This window comes from Hetaerina americana, unplaced genomic scaffold (genome assembly GCF_022747635.1).
Source record: "Hetaerina americana unplaced genomic scaffold, ioHetAmer1.1.p SCAF_1, whole genome shotgun sequence".
In the NCBI taxonomy this organism is placed as follows: Eukaryota; Metazoa; Arthropoda; class Insecta; order Odonata; family Calopterygidae; genus Hetaerina; species Hetaerina americana.
The window spans coordinates 64,384,034-64,399,415 of record NW_027286069.1 but is presented as its reverse complement, the minus strand read 5'-3'; the positions used below and the strand labels follow the sequence as shown (position 1 = coordinate 64,399,415).

Below are 15,382 nucleotides of genomic sequence, written 5' to 3'. Positions count from 1 at the left end.
GGTTCTGCAACGGCGGAAGGGGGTTAGGGGAGGGCGGATCGCGATATTCAAATATGGGTTGACTCTTTCGCCTCCTCTCCCCTCGCCCTGCACCCTCCGCACCTACTTCCTCCACCCATCAAAAGTCACCCCTTTCATCGACCCCACCTCTTATGCTTCTGAGACCTCGTTCTTTCCACCATTCCGAGTGAGGGGGAAGCGGGGAGGGGTGAGAAGGAGCTCGCTCGGCAGTTCCCTCCCCGCTCGCGTGCCTACTTCTCATCTCCCTGCACGCACGCCGCACGAGGAGGGAAGGCGAGGGGGTAGGGGTCTCCGAGAGGCGATGGAAACGGGGGGAAGAATGGGGGGAGGAATACCCTCTCTCGCCCCCATAGGCCTCTCCGTGGGGCCCCGATTGCATCTCGGCCACTATCACGGCACCCCACCTTCATTTCGAACCACGACTTCTTCCCCTCCCCCGATCGCAGCACCAGCCTTCCCCGCCGCTCCCCTCTGCCTCTCCCCAACGTCTTAAATGCCTCGGGAGGGCTCCTCGGCGCAACGCTGCAGCGAAGGAAATCGTCTGCCTTCCACAGTCGACGACGTCACCGATTTTGCTATCACTATGTCGTCCCACTCCTTCCATGTCCTCCCGGGCCCTCCCCTCCCCCAAAGCCCTACCCTCGCCTAATGCATAACCCGTCCCATGAAGTAACGGGTTAATGCAAGCCTATCACTCAAGAGGGCCCCTCCGCCTGTACTGACTCCAATGCCGACCGACTCCCAAGAATCCACTCAAAAACGTCTACCGGTTCCGACCCCACCTTGCCCTCCCTCAGAATTTTCCACCAGCATCATCAGAACGTAGCGCGAGTACGTAACACATTTCGAAGTCCAAAAAGAATATGGTTGATGCAAGGAAACATGTTTTCCGTGTGAGACGCAATCGAGGTATCGCGTGTGGAACGACTGAAGAAGTCCGATCGTCTGGATAGGTGTCAACCCATTACGTGCGGCGATCGCAGAGCATATTGCAACTTCCCTAGGGAGAGACGAGAGAACTTCGTCATTCACAGGAGCCAAACTATGATTTGGACATTGGTGCATATCCAACTCTAAGGGAAAATATCATAGTTGCCTCTAAGCTCTGGTTGTCTCCAACGTCAAAAAATTCAAATACTATTTTTGAGCGAGAAGAATCCTAGGGTGGGGAGACGATTACTAAGACGGGTGTACGGGTCTATTGTCTAACAACTCCAATCAATATAACCTGGAGATGCACCATTGAAAATTAGCGGGTTTTCTCTCTTGGCCTCGTTGAATGTTATCCTGAATTTCTTCGTAATTTTACTGTCAGTAAAAACGTTTACCGTAATATATACAAGCGTTTGGTCGATAGATAGAGGAAATTCCGAACCAAATAGTTCCGAAACATCTACCCTTGAGTCAAAATTCATTGCTTTCTATAAGGAGTTGTCAAGCGAAGCTGAGCTTTCTTGAAGTTTATGCGCAGGGAAGAAATAATCCACCATGTTTATCGAGAATTTTTATCCAAGGAACTTCTTAATTGAAGTAAAAAATTAGATAAATAGAGTGCTTTGGTAATAACAAGCCGTCAACTTTTACCGTGCACTTTTCTGTGGAGGCAACATTTAAGTCATGAGAAAGGCATTCCATTTAATTTGCCATTTTCGAAAGTGACACAAGAGAAAAGCTTTACAACTTCTGTGGAATGTCTTTCCCCGAAATTCTTACGTGGATTAAGGAGTTTTCAATTGAATTATCTCAGGCGAATGGTAGACGATAGCCACTACGCAATAGGATTGCACATCAATCAGGAGATTGGTACTGAATATTAGAGTTAAAACTTTTGTTTCCTGAATGTGTAAACAATGCATGGTGACGGTTGCGATGGCCGAGCAGATAAAAGAATATATCCGGACTCGCAGATGACAAGAGATACCGATTCGCGGAGAATAATACTACTTTACCCTAACAAGTCAAGATTGATTATCGCAACAAGGAAGTGGGAAGGAACATTATTATGATTCTATTAATCGATTACGCCGGAACTCCGGCATGGCCGATAAAATCCCATGCCTCGTTTGAGCCTTTCCATTTCCGGCAGTGGTACCAATATCGGTTTTTGGGTAGAGATGGGTATAGCTATTTTGCATTTTAAATATTCAATCTAAACAGTGCCCCCGGATAATAAAAAACTTTTGGAGTTAACGGAGAGAGTTACCCTTTGGACTTGTTTCATCTTCCCATCATTACACATGTCCCGTCTTAATTGTGCTTGGTGCATTCGGACCCATCATCAGCATGTCAATGCCGGACAAGCTCATTCTCCTCAAAAAAGAATACCACGCGTTGGAGTACGAACCTAATTGCATACGCACGCGAGGTAAAATGGCAAAAAGAGAAATTTCAGGGCGATCATATCATAGCATGGTAAATATCAAAACTTTGAGAATTATGTAACAGCACTAAGAGGGAAGAATTATACGTGCGGCCGTTTGCAGTTCATTTTCTGCTATTCAGGAAAAATTGAGGTGAAGCACACTACGTCTTCGTTTTCGTTTTTTGATAATGGCTGATACATTTATCTTTTACTTGTTCAACGTTGCAAATATACCCTTGGAGATAATTGCTTCGTCTTTTTAACGAAGTCAAAGTATAGTTCTTTGATTAAAATACTAGTAAATAATAGTAAATCCTTAATAATACCACTGACGCCCAAACTGTCACAGCAATCCTCTCCTTACATCAAAGAAGCAGTGAAGATGAAGGTTCTAGGCGATCGGGATGGTGCGGTGGCTACCCATCCAGAAGGCCCGGGTTCGAATCCTGACGGCGGCAGATGTTTCAGTGGTATTCCGATCCCTACCTGAGGTGATTTGCGGAGGGCACTTTGAGTGAGTACGCCGTCCGTCGGATGGGACGTTAAGCTGCGGACCCATTGGCGCCTTTCGTTATGAGTAGGCTGATGCCGACGTTGGGTTTCTCTCCACCCTTCGTCCTTTCCTTTCCATTCCTTATGGTGGAAATAACCTCGGCTGTCAGCCGCCTTCCCTAAAAACTACTAGTTAAAGATACTCCTGACCAATCGAGGTCCTCTGGTAATACTATCAAATTTTCAAACTAGGGAATTAACTCACCAGCAGCAATTGAACACCACCAACAACAGTTGCGTTGCCATTATGAGTGACCCTTAGACACATCGGATACACTTAGAAGACACTGAACGACCTTTGCCGGCTGAGTGCTGAAGAGGAGTAGAATGAGGAATAAAATTCTCTTGAGGAAGACTGCGGACAGGCAGAAAGTTAGAAGTTTGCGTTTAGCAAGCATGATGTATTAAGAGAACGCTTATATTCGGATTTATTATTGTCGAAAGAACACTATGGAACTCTCTTGCGTTTGGTTCAGAGGTCCTACTTCACACATGTTGCCCGCAATCATTTCAAGTGGATTTACACAACAGCAGCACTGTCACTCCCAAAACTAAGAGCAGGGATATATCATCGTACCACAAAGTAATACGCGACCGTATGCAGGGGGCTTAAAGGCTCCTACTTTGATTGGAACACACTATGTAGGTGACTGGAGATTCCCCCACATTTGCTCTAACATCACCCCAAGAAACATCTAACAACTGACGTTTAATATCACATTGTGCTAACACCAAGGCAGTCTCGACAGCAAGTAAAGACAGTCATGGATATCATCCTCACTAATACTTTCGTTATTAATAAAGAATAAAAGTTCAAAATTTGGAATCAAGGGCCCCATCCCTTCCCTTAGGATTTCTTAACGTTAATTGCCAAATAAAATATCAAATTTATTATAACTCACATTAGACAGATCAGATACACCACACTGAAGAGGTACAATTAACCTTTGATGAGGTGAATAAGATCATCTGAGGCGTCTTAAATTTATATTCTACGAGTCGTGGACTACCTATTAACCGTGCAAATTGAGGATTTTATGAACCAATGGTCGAAAAAATACCAATTTTTCCAAAATGAGTCCAAACAAGGCACCAGAAGGGCCTTATTTTTCTGTAATTCCTCATCTGCTTTCATTCCTACATCTACCTCTACCCATACCTCTTTTACCATTTTCTTCGTGTGTAAGAAGAAAATCACGAGTGATAATGGAAATCCATCCATGTTAATCGCCCACCTCCATCCCCGCAGAACCCCATCTTACCGCCCTGTCCAACACTGCCCATTTCAGCTCTCCATTCACTGCCCACGCCACTGCAACCCGAGGTGTGCAGTTCGGATAAACGCCTACCACTCCTGGCTACCGTATCATCTGCAATACATTCATTAACTCTACCAAATTAGCTATGTCTGACGCCATCTGGAAATTGACACCGACACACATACATACGGGACATAATTTATACCTCTATCAGTGACCTCATTATTGCCAAGGTATACAGCATACCTCTCCCATTTGTGAACCCAAACTAATCATCCCTCATACAATCACTCGCCCTCTTTTGTGCCCTTTCACTAATAATCCCAAGAGCCACTTGTCAGTTAATACTTAAAGCTTCTGGATTTCTTTTCCTCAACCCTCTTCAATTTTTAATCCTGCCCAATTCGACACTACACTTTATAAACGTCGATATAAATCCCCTTCCGGGAAAGAGTATGTTTTCATTACTCCTTTCCTAAACCTGTGCATGACCAAAATAAAATCATAATGATATCCCTTAGAAATCCCCAATATTTCCACATTCCATTTCGAAGTTTATTGGTCTCTAAACAAGGTGTTATTTACAATTTAACAATTTCTTCAGCACAACTTTGAATTCTCTTCGCCGTCATTTTATTTTTCGGAAACGCACTCTCCTGCCTCACTGCCGCATCTCCTTTGACTCTTCATCCCGCTTCAATCCCCCATCACTATCAAATGTTCCCTTGCAGGGAAACCCGCATTTCCACGAGTAGATCATCTAAGTTGTCTATGTTTCCCTATAGTTACATTCTGACATTTAGACCTGAATAATGGCTAGTTCTTCGGTTCATCTTTTACCTCTAATAATAATATTCTCTAATTCTCCTTCTCTCTGCTTCTACACACCTTTTGTTTAATACTACTACCCATATCGCTGAATCTCTTCCACGCCGCAGTATATTACTCTACAACTATCGCTCCCATTATTTCCGCTATTTTTCCAGCGTAACTCGCAGTTCTTACTACTATGATGGCTTAAATAGAAATCAAATATATCATTATTAGGTAATCTACAGATTGACACTACTAAATGACGATAATACAATCATCGACTAAGATTCAAACCTTTGCCAAATAAATATTTTGTTTCTCCTAACGTGATCACTTCGCCTACAACTACTACTCACGAAAAACGCTTTCCACAAATATATTTCTTCACTCAGAGGAGCACGAAAAATTAACAAGGGGCTAGGTCAGGACTATAGGGAAGTTGAAGAACACACTGCAACTGAAGTAAAAACAATGTATATTTCCACTACATTCAGCGGAATTTAATGAATTACAATTTAGTGCAAAGATTCGTTTATTAATTTACTTCAGTGATAATGGATTTCCGCAAAGTTAAGCCAGGAAAAGTATAATAGAACACACTAAAAATTGATGTTCGCGATATATTCTGCAACAACATTTACGATATGTGGCTGTGCATTATCATGGGGGCATCACCCAATCCGCTTATTATAAATGTGGCCTTTTGCGATCGATTTCGCCATGGAGAATTGTCAGCACATCCGCAGAGCATGCTTCACTTGTATGTGCTGGTACAGCATGCTGATTCCCTGAACACCGAAAAATGTCGTGACCATAACTTTCTCAGCCGAAGCTACTACTTCGGGTATTTCTGGCTTTGGCTACGTCGGAGATTTTACTACAGATTTTTGGTGTTTGCCCTCAGTATTGTACGCGGACATCCAGTTGCTGGGATAAGAGCAGTCTCGGAATTTACCGCGGATAACAAGTGCCATCTGCACTTTCTTTACCAACGTGCGAGTGGCACCCAATTAAATATTTTCAATATTTCTGATAGTGCTTCTTAAGTTATCGGACGATCTCCCATAGTGGCAGAATGTGCTTAAGTTTAGTTCGGTAAGAACAGAAACTGAAGGCTCAGGGTCCATCTTCTTTGGAAATAGACTTTTTCCCCAATTTAAAATCATATTCTGCCCGCGCTATCAAGAATATCAGACTCGAAATAAGGCTTCCGTATCATCAACTAGACTTCGTCTAACAATTTGTTCAGGGAAAGGCAAAATTAGAATGTAGCGCATCACTTGCGAGTTGGCTCCATCGTTGCGGTAGGCGGACTGAACATGTCAGTTTTCAACGCCTACTACTGACCCATTACTTGAGTAAAATCAATGAAATTGCATCACACGTACATTACCAATTAAGATGATAATACAACATAAAAATGTCTGCACAATAAATTTTAAGAATAAAAAATCTATTATCACTTTGTATTGAATGGCTCTCGTACATTTTCATTGCACTCAGAAGAATTCAATAAGACTTTCTTTCATGGTTTGGAAATATCACGGCGCCACTATTAAAAATTGCATACATGATCATACAAAATGGCCTGTAAGATTCAAACCTTGACCTTCTGATTAGCTGTCGAACATTTACATTGAATTGAAACAAATACTAATTTTATTTTTATTCCAAATAATATTTATTTGGATACAACCAAGGTTTCGATGTAAAAAATCATCAGGTTGACCAGGTGATATCCAAATATTGTGTAATATCTACGTAATTGTATTTTAATTCAATTTCAGTAGATTTCATACATTGCTGCCTGTAACAATGGTTTGAACTACAAGATATATTGGTTGGAATATACTTTTTCAACTGAAACAAAGAATGTGCGCTCAGAATTCACATAAATTCTTCGAAAATAAGAAAAGATATTGAAGAAAGGGAAAAAAATGAAAATTTACACTGATAATGCCTTTTCTAATGGAGGCCATAGCCCCAGGGCTAACACGTTCCCTTCCTTAGAAATCACAGTAAAACTTAGAAAAATGACTAAGTGAAAAGGTTTAAGAAATTGTAGAAAATTGATTAATTCAAGTGCTAGGTGTAGTATAGATCATCTGCCATCATACATGTCTTCTCATGTATGAATTTTATATGGGAGGCTATTCCTGTTAGCTTTACTAACAAATGTGCTTGTGAACAAAATCAATCAATGTTTTACTTCCATATTTGTACAACATTTTGCAAATACAATTAAATCCCAGTTGTACTTTTTCAACCTTTCCTAGATATAATCAAAGCTATATGACCTTACTTAAGTTATCTATAAGCAGTTTTTCAAGCATTTAAAAATCTGAAAATTTACTAGCACAAATTTTTAAATAGCATGTAGCCTTATTATATCAGGTTATTGCAGCTTTTTGCATTTCATGGCATTTAATATGTAATCCATTCCTAGTGTTCAACATTAATTTATCAGGTGAGACAGTTAAGCAGCTGCTTAAAATGTCATAACGTAAATGTGCAAGCATACTTCAGCATTCTAATAATTTATTGTCCACACAGCCCTATACCTATTTTTTTACTCATAAGACATTGGCACAGTAGTCTTTAAGCTTCAAAAATTGTTTAAATGACAACAAAATTTTAAACATCAATTTTTTGGCTGGATCAATCAATCAAAAAAGCTAGAATTCCAAAATTACGACAATATCTAATTATAGGGGTAGTTTTGACTGTTTCTTCTTCAACTGCCACTTATAACGTAGATCATCTTAGATACACCCTGAGAACTACTACATTTGTTTTGCAATCCAAAACAGTCATATTAATCAACCCTTAAGCTGATTCAAAAAGCCTGATGGTCAATGTTTTCATAATCCATACAATGTTTGAACATTATTTATTACATTACAGAATAGGAAAAATTATGTTTCATAACCAACTGGATTACTTCTAAGAAACTGGGGGTGATACCACAACAACAGTAACTTTTAACGGAGTCATCCACTAATAAGCATTACAATGCAACAGTTTAGTCATTTCATTGCAACAGTTTAGTCATTTCATTGCAACAGTTTAGTCATTTCATTGACCGGGAGCCGCATTGGGATACCTATGCATATGATGCTGAAGATGGAAGGGGCATTAAATATTTTCATCCAATTTATCATAAGTATGACCACAATATGGCTTTAAATTGATTTCTGCACCAATTGGTCAGAGGACTGTTGAAAAAGTAACACATCAAGGAAGGCTGGAGAGTTATTAGTCCTCAAAATAAAACTTACAGGAATCAACAGAAGTAGACTTAAAGGAGAAAACCTAGTAAAACTACAGGACAGTTATAGTCCAAAAAATATAAAAACTTGCAGATCATTTAAATCTCAGAAGGTATTTTGATGCTATTCAGAGAGCATTTGATTTAGACTTCTCCTTCAGCATGGAGCAACTCTGTGGGAGATATCACTTTTAAATCTAAGAGCAGTGTTTTGGGGCAATGTTCAACTCTCACCCCTCTCATCCTCAATAATTAGAACATGCTACGAACTTATTGCTTAAATTTTTCCTTTACCCTCTCTTAATTCCTTTCGCTTCTCTCTTTCATCTTACCGTTCTCCAAAAATGCGTCTAATAAAAACAAAACATTCATTGCTATTTCTAAAATGGTAAAACCAGTTTTTCTCAAAATAAAATTCAATCATATAGGTCACTAACAACAAGGTAATAAAAAGAATGTACAAACAAAAACCAAACAATACACACTATGAGGGAATTAATAGCATAAGCCATTTCCGAAATGGTTTTCAATGCCAGTGACAGAGAAAAAATACCTGCATGAGCCCACATTCTATATCGGAATGCTTCAATTTCAAAGTGAAAAAAACATTTACCTTGACTGGAATCCTGGTCAAGGAAAATTATTTTTAAACTTGAAAATTAATGCATTTTATGCAAAGTAAAATATTACTCTACTAAAGCTACTGTCACGGCATCTCCTGCATCTCTGTGCATTTGCCAAAAGGAAAACATGCCTGTGTTTACACACTGGCTTTAACCTTGTGGACCGTTGTTCAATGTACATGACTACAATTAATTGTGATTTTGTTTGTTTGGCATTTTGTCTTAAAATCTTGTTCCTTTAACACCCCTAGAATTTCGTAGAATAAAAGGACACCAAGGAATTTAATTGGACTTCCCTTTCTGTTGCATCTCATTTTCAATTCCCCCTCCTGCCAGCTACCACATTAATTTCAACATCATGAGTAACCCATACGCAGCCTCGTTTTTCCCTCTCCGACTATTGCCGTTATTCTGAAAATCTTCCAGGGGTATAGCTTAACCTGGCAATTCTTCCAGATGACTATGTAGATTTCTCAGGCGTGTTTTCATGGCAATAGAGTTTTTCTGAATTTTCATCTTTCAGTGTTCCTCTGACAATTCTCGATGGTGCGACAGCTACCCTGCCCACCCTTATCTCGATTAAACTGGTCAAGGCAAATGATTTTCACACACTGAAATTGTTGCATTGATGCAAACTTAGCGGATGACAAGTTACTGTTGCGGAATCTCGCCCAGTTTCTTACAATTTGGCCGAAACTTCGATTAAGTGTAGACATGTAAAGTAAGACTGGTTTATCAGAGTAAATGAATTAAGTTGATTGAAAAATAAAGAAACAGTAGAGATGAAAAATGAGTAATAATGTCAAACAGGAATCAATTCAATATTACACATTTGAGGCAAAATTTATTGTTTAAAATTCCACGGTGTTCTCCAAAAGGTGAGATTCAGAAAAATGAGTGGCTAAAGTTATAAATGTGATATGGGACCTTATTTATAAAAATTGAAAGTCTCCGGTAGTCAATATCCTTTAAACTTTTGCTAACCATAGCATGATTGAGATGGGATGTGAGAGGTGAGTACCAATAACACAGATAAGATTTATAATAGCAAATCAAGTTTAGACATGTCTTCCAGATACATATATTTAACAAATCACTTTATTTTATTTTGCATTTTTATTTTTCTACATGAATCTCTCTCATCTGAAAAGACTTTCTAGAAGTGGAGTCATGTGGTATTCTTTCATCAGAGAAGCTCCATAGAAAATATTACTCTCACAAATTGAAGACAGTACACTCATAATACAACACTATACTGAGGGCTAAGAACATACACGAAAATATTAAGCAACAGGCATAACCACCACACTGTAATTCCTTTACACATAAACAACTTTGATTAGATAATAAATGCTGACAAAATAATTTATCATGCAAGATTCACAATAGTAATAATGTTGATAAAATCTAGTGAACCAATTACTAAATATATTAAGTCGAAAATTGCAGCCGTTTTTCAAGCTAAGGTGAGGCTACCACAGCACAGGGGCTATTGAAATAAGAGGGGAAAAATAAGAATTTATCCCATTCCCTTAAAGTTAAAACTGCTTTTCACACTGCATTAAATACAATTGCAATTGGTGGATTGAAAATTTGAGTGTTGAATCCATTTTCAAACCAATCAAACATAATTAGAATGGCAAAAAAGTGCCATTCATTTGCAACATTGAATATTTTCATTAGATGATGCTGAAAATATCCTTAGCAAAAAACTAGTGCCATTAATACACAAAAAGGGTACGCCTGATAATTTTGCTCGGTAAGTTCCTTTATATCTTTGAAACTTTGATAACTATGATTTATATAAATATTTATGTGTTTTTATATTAAGAAAACAATTACAACGTGGACCTGAAACTTCAACAAAATATAGAAAATTCCAGATATAGTAAATTAATTACACAGAGAAAACATTCGGTTATTACAGTGGAATGGACGCTACACATGAATTGGTCATTGTAATATTATAGCTATGTACTTGCTCATGAAAAATTAAATCTAATTCTTGCTTAAAATTTATCCAGGATTTAAGGAATTCAAACTCTTGATATTCAACTCATTATTTTGTAATTAGATGTTCTCAATAAATGTTTGGACAAAATACTTGTGAAATGTAAGTATCTGAGTATAGGTATAAACAGATGCAATCTAACAAGATATATTTGAATTGAAAAGTAATGCAGACAAAACATTTACGGTTATAAATATTAAATATAACTCATGGAAACAGGTTTGTTTGAACATGCAATGTTTGCTGTCACAGCAAAAATAAAGTGAAATTTCTTGGAAAACATCAACTAATCAACGAATTTCATAAATCCCTATTTATTAACACAATTAATGGTAGAAAGTGAATTTAACAATTACATTCAAGATACGACCTTACAGTCCGCACTGCATGACTCAATGAGAGGGCTATCAGCAAAATTTGAATGGTAATGGAAAAAATATTTTTAAGAAGCATTTCTCATTTGCATGCTACATACCCTTACAACAAGGAGATTAAATAGCCGTCTGTTCGAACTTATCAATTCATACATTAATTGGTCCCTTTCTTTCTACTACGAATCCAGATTCACAAGCACATAGTTAGAAGCTCGCAAAATTTTGTTCTTGATTTCCACACAAGTATACATGCGCATCACTTCCCTTATCACCATAATGCAGAGGTCGGCATTAAACTTGAATAAATATGTGGATTTCAGTGAATTGATGGAAATATTCTGTAGAGTTTTATAAGACACTACTTGTTACTGTTAACTAGATTGAATTATGACGACGTTCTTTAATGATTGAGTTTACATAATTATATTGAGTATTTTCTAGCCGTAAATCATATTAAAATAATATTACAATTTTGAATTACTTGATACTAACAGCCTCCCTGAAAGCCATGGCCTTGAACTCTCAATACTCGTCATAACGCTTGAAGCAAAGCAACTGAACTCATCTAAAACTTAAATACAATACGGGCGCCAAAATCATCAAGTGGCTCATACTGAATGTACTCCAGAAAACGACGAGCCATTTCCATCGCAAACACAACAAGGGAGACCTCTTATTCTACATGAAAACACCACCAAGACAAAAATTGTGGGCAGTTGGCAATCAAGGAAGTGTGCGTTGACTTACTAAAGCAAAATACTAACCTTGTTCAAGAACTTTCACGTCAGTGTTCCCTTACTCCCATGTTGTCAAACGCAACTTGTAATTTTCCTCCTTAAAAAGACCTGAAAATAAAAAGTCTATAAATGATTTGAACTTACCAAGTAAATACCTTAGAAATAAAATTCTGGCACACCGATATTTATGGCTAAAATCGACCTACCATCAATAAAACAACACATAAAAGTTAACTTCCATGCTAAGAACACAATTACATAAAATTAAACTAGGCAGGTGGTCTTTCATAAACGTTGAAAAGCAGAGAGCATGTCAATGGGTTGTGTCCTTGACTATGAAAACATACTCGGCATCCACTCGGATAAAGATTTTGTATAAGTTCTCATTCACTAAAACACAATAAATCAAAGCTTTAAGTTACCACGTGCGACAACTGCGAATAATGATGAACAGAAAGTATTTTGTCGAATAACAAACATACCAGTTTCACAAAAGACTTCTTTCATTAAATATTATTCGAAATATGAATTGATCAATATTAAAACAGTACATACAACTCTGACCAAACAAATGAACAAGTATTTTACCAAATCGCAAGCTGTCCTTGTGTAATAACCCAAACTCAGCAATTACTACTTCATGCCTAACTCGTTTAGATACGTTTAGAGGCCATGACATGAGATGGACCTAGCAGTCAGAAGCGGTCTGCAAAACATTCTCATGCCTGACAAGCTAAAAATGTTCAATGGTGATCTTAACTTATTTGATGCGGTTTCAGCATTTGATAACTTCCCATAATGGCATGTTTACCTGTTCGAAGTAAACACAAACAGAACTATGCAACTTGTCCACCACACCGTAGTTTTTACAAGTGTACTTCCGATGACGTCATTCATCCTTGCGCGGTTAATAATTTACATCGATATTAGCAATTTACAACTGGTCACCTTGGAACAAAATTAAATGAATACACAATTGGCTTTTTATTTTCATTGATTAGCTATAAAAACAAATTTTACGCCTAATATCTGTGATATGGTGCAAAAAAACTTTATAAATGCCTGCTTGCGAAGATGAATGCAGAGTTGCCAAACCGAATCCGGCGCAAATTGGAATTTCGAATGTAACAAAATTAGGGTTTTTGTCTGCAAAATTTATAGTGAATAAACCTAGCTGACACATTTGAAAACATTCCATTTAATCTCAAGTTACTCATTTAAGACATATAGTGGAGGATCGCATCATGTTTTTCATAAATGCCTTAGTTCATGAATGTACCTTCGGGAGAACATACAATTTGATACCAATGAAATAGAATTTTCTCAATTGATTCCAGGCGGAAAAATGAAGCTGTTGGAACAGTGTAGTAATGATCAATTTTTTTTTAGAGTTGTGGTGCACATGTAGTTAAGATTGAATTTTCAGTAGTTCCTCCAGCGTATTGTGTGAAACACATTGAATGGAATGCCGTGAAGTCAGAAATATTGAGTCTTTCATCTTGTAGATAATGCCACCGATGACATACGTTAAATTTCTACAGTTGCCGATGATGTCATCACAATGACATCATTGCAATTGTCAACCTTCGCATCGCCGACGTCGCAGGCTTGTGACCTTGTGCGTAAATCACTGTTGCCAAGCTGTAAGAAGTCTGCGGTTCATATCAATGTTGTTTAATCAATGTTTCAAGTTAAGATTTTACTTATGTGGTAGGCGACTTATTTCTGTAATAGTAATTATTAAAATGTTGTGTCTAGTTAAAGGAACATCAGCTATTGTATATCGACATCAAATATGACGAACAACAATTCGACTTTTGCATATACGAGTGTGTTTCATGGTAGCGATAATATACTAAAGAAATGCTTTTCATTTATTTCTGATAATTATTCTAAGCATGCGAGCAGAACATAATTTTAACGTGAACTTTTTTGTTTTCTTTCATTTGAAAGACGTTTAGTGTTTTCATAATGACTTAATTTGCCACAGAATTCATTATTGCATTGTATTCACGGACGCGTGGAGGAAATATCAATTCAGTGAAGCGAATGATCTTTTATCACATTTGGAAAGAGTTGGCTCACACCTGTTTCTCTATTAACTAGGAATTATAAACAGAACAAATTAAATTTATGTTCATTGGTTCTGACCATTCATATTTAATCAATGAGCGCGAAGACATTTATTATTACTATTTATGCCTCGAAGTTATTGCATTTCAAGCGCCAAGTAGAATTTAATTAGGAATCAGTTGGATCCTGTTTATGATTGACGACGGGACTTGCGTTTTACTCTTCAAATATGTTTCTTGTATCGACGAACTAGCAAAATATTATTGCCTCATAATGAAACTTTGCGGTGAATGATGCTGAAGTCAATTTCTTTGTGTGCGAGTAAGGATATTATACATGTAAACACACACATGGGTATACTCCTGCCTTCTGTAACTTCTATATATTTATGCCTCCTACGGTTTTAATTCTATGTTGTTTACTGTTGGAAACGCATGGATTTCAAATAGGAACATTAACTTTTTTAGAATAGTGTCTTGCCAGAAAATTACTGGAAGCCAATAGGAAAGTGCTGCCTTAACAGATTATGAACATCTAATGCAATGGGGAAGTTGGTAATGGAAGGTTAGGCATCGAAGAGGGTGCGTCTACGGGGAATCATTTACCAGCCTCAAGAAAGAATTAGTAAGACATACTTGGATCTCCAATATAATATGACGCCTACAGCTGTTCCATCAAACACGGAACTTCAAGTTTATCAATGTTGGTGATGCACATCAATCCAAGTTAGTTTCAGTTATTAAAAGAGGTTTGAATGGGAAATACCTCAAAGGGAAACCAACAGCATGGGCATCAGACTTTCATGGTAAATATATAAACCAACCACACAAACAAGAAGTTAGCGCAAAGGAAATGTTTAACTCAAACATTTAAAGTCAACTCCCCACAGGTAACTGTGGTAATCCATCCTTAGATTGCATCTGGATGGTAATTATTCATTTAGATTTAAGTAATATGATATTATGAAAAAAATCCTTGCATTTAAATGAAGCTATTAAGATGATAAATCGTAACTTCTCACTTAATATGGCAACTACTGTTATGAGGAGAAAATTTCAAGTTGTTCACGGTTGGTTGCTGAAGACTATTTAAATATACAGATATAAATACTGAATCATAGCGGAAGAAAAACTGGATAGCCAAGATTACCTGATGTACTTCAATACTTGGCATAATATTGCTGCTAGAATTGTACCAGAGATCATTCAAGTTTTTTGTGCTTATATTTTGCTGGAAAATTTGTTATTCACTGGTGAACTGAAATTGTATTTATCTCAAGTAATATCGCA

The 15,382-nt window shown here is 37.6% G+C and overlaps 1 protein-coding gene across 3 annotated transcripts in view; it reads right to left on the bottom strand.

The window, feature by feature from the left end:
* Window positions 1–12,892, bottom strand: part of Mef2 (myocyte enhancer factor 2) — a 237,464-nt gene extending 224,572 nt beyond the window's left edge. For 2 of the 3 annotated variants that reach the window (XM_071590713.1, XM_071590764.1), the window contains exons 1-2: window positions 12,609–12,702; window positions 12,048–12,128 (exon numbers count right to left, since the gene is read on the bottom strand). The gene's annotated coding sequence lies outside the window, so the exon portion shown is untranslated. Of the gene's footprint in view, window positions 1–12,047; window positions 12,129–12,608; window positions 12,703–12,831 lie in introns of those variants that run through there. The other variant, XM_071590720.1, reaches the window with a different exon arrangement.
* Between the last annotated feature and the right edge of the window lie 2,490 nt (window positions 12,893–15,382).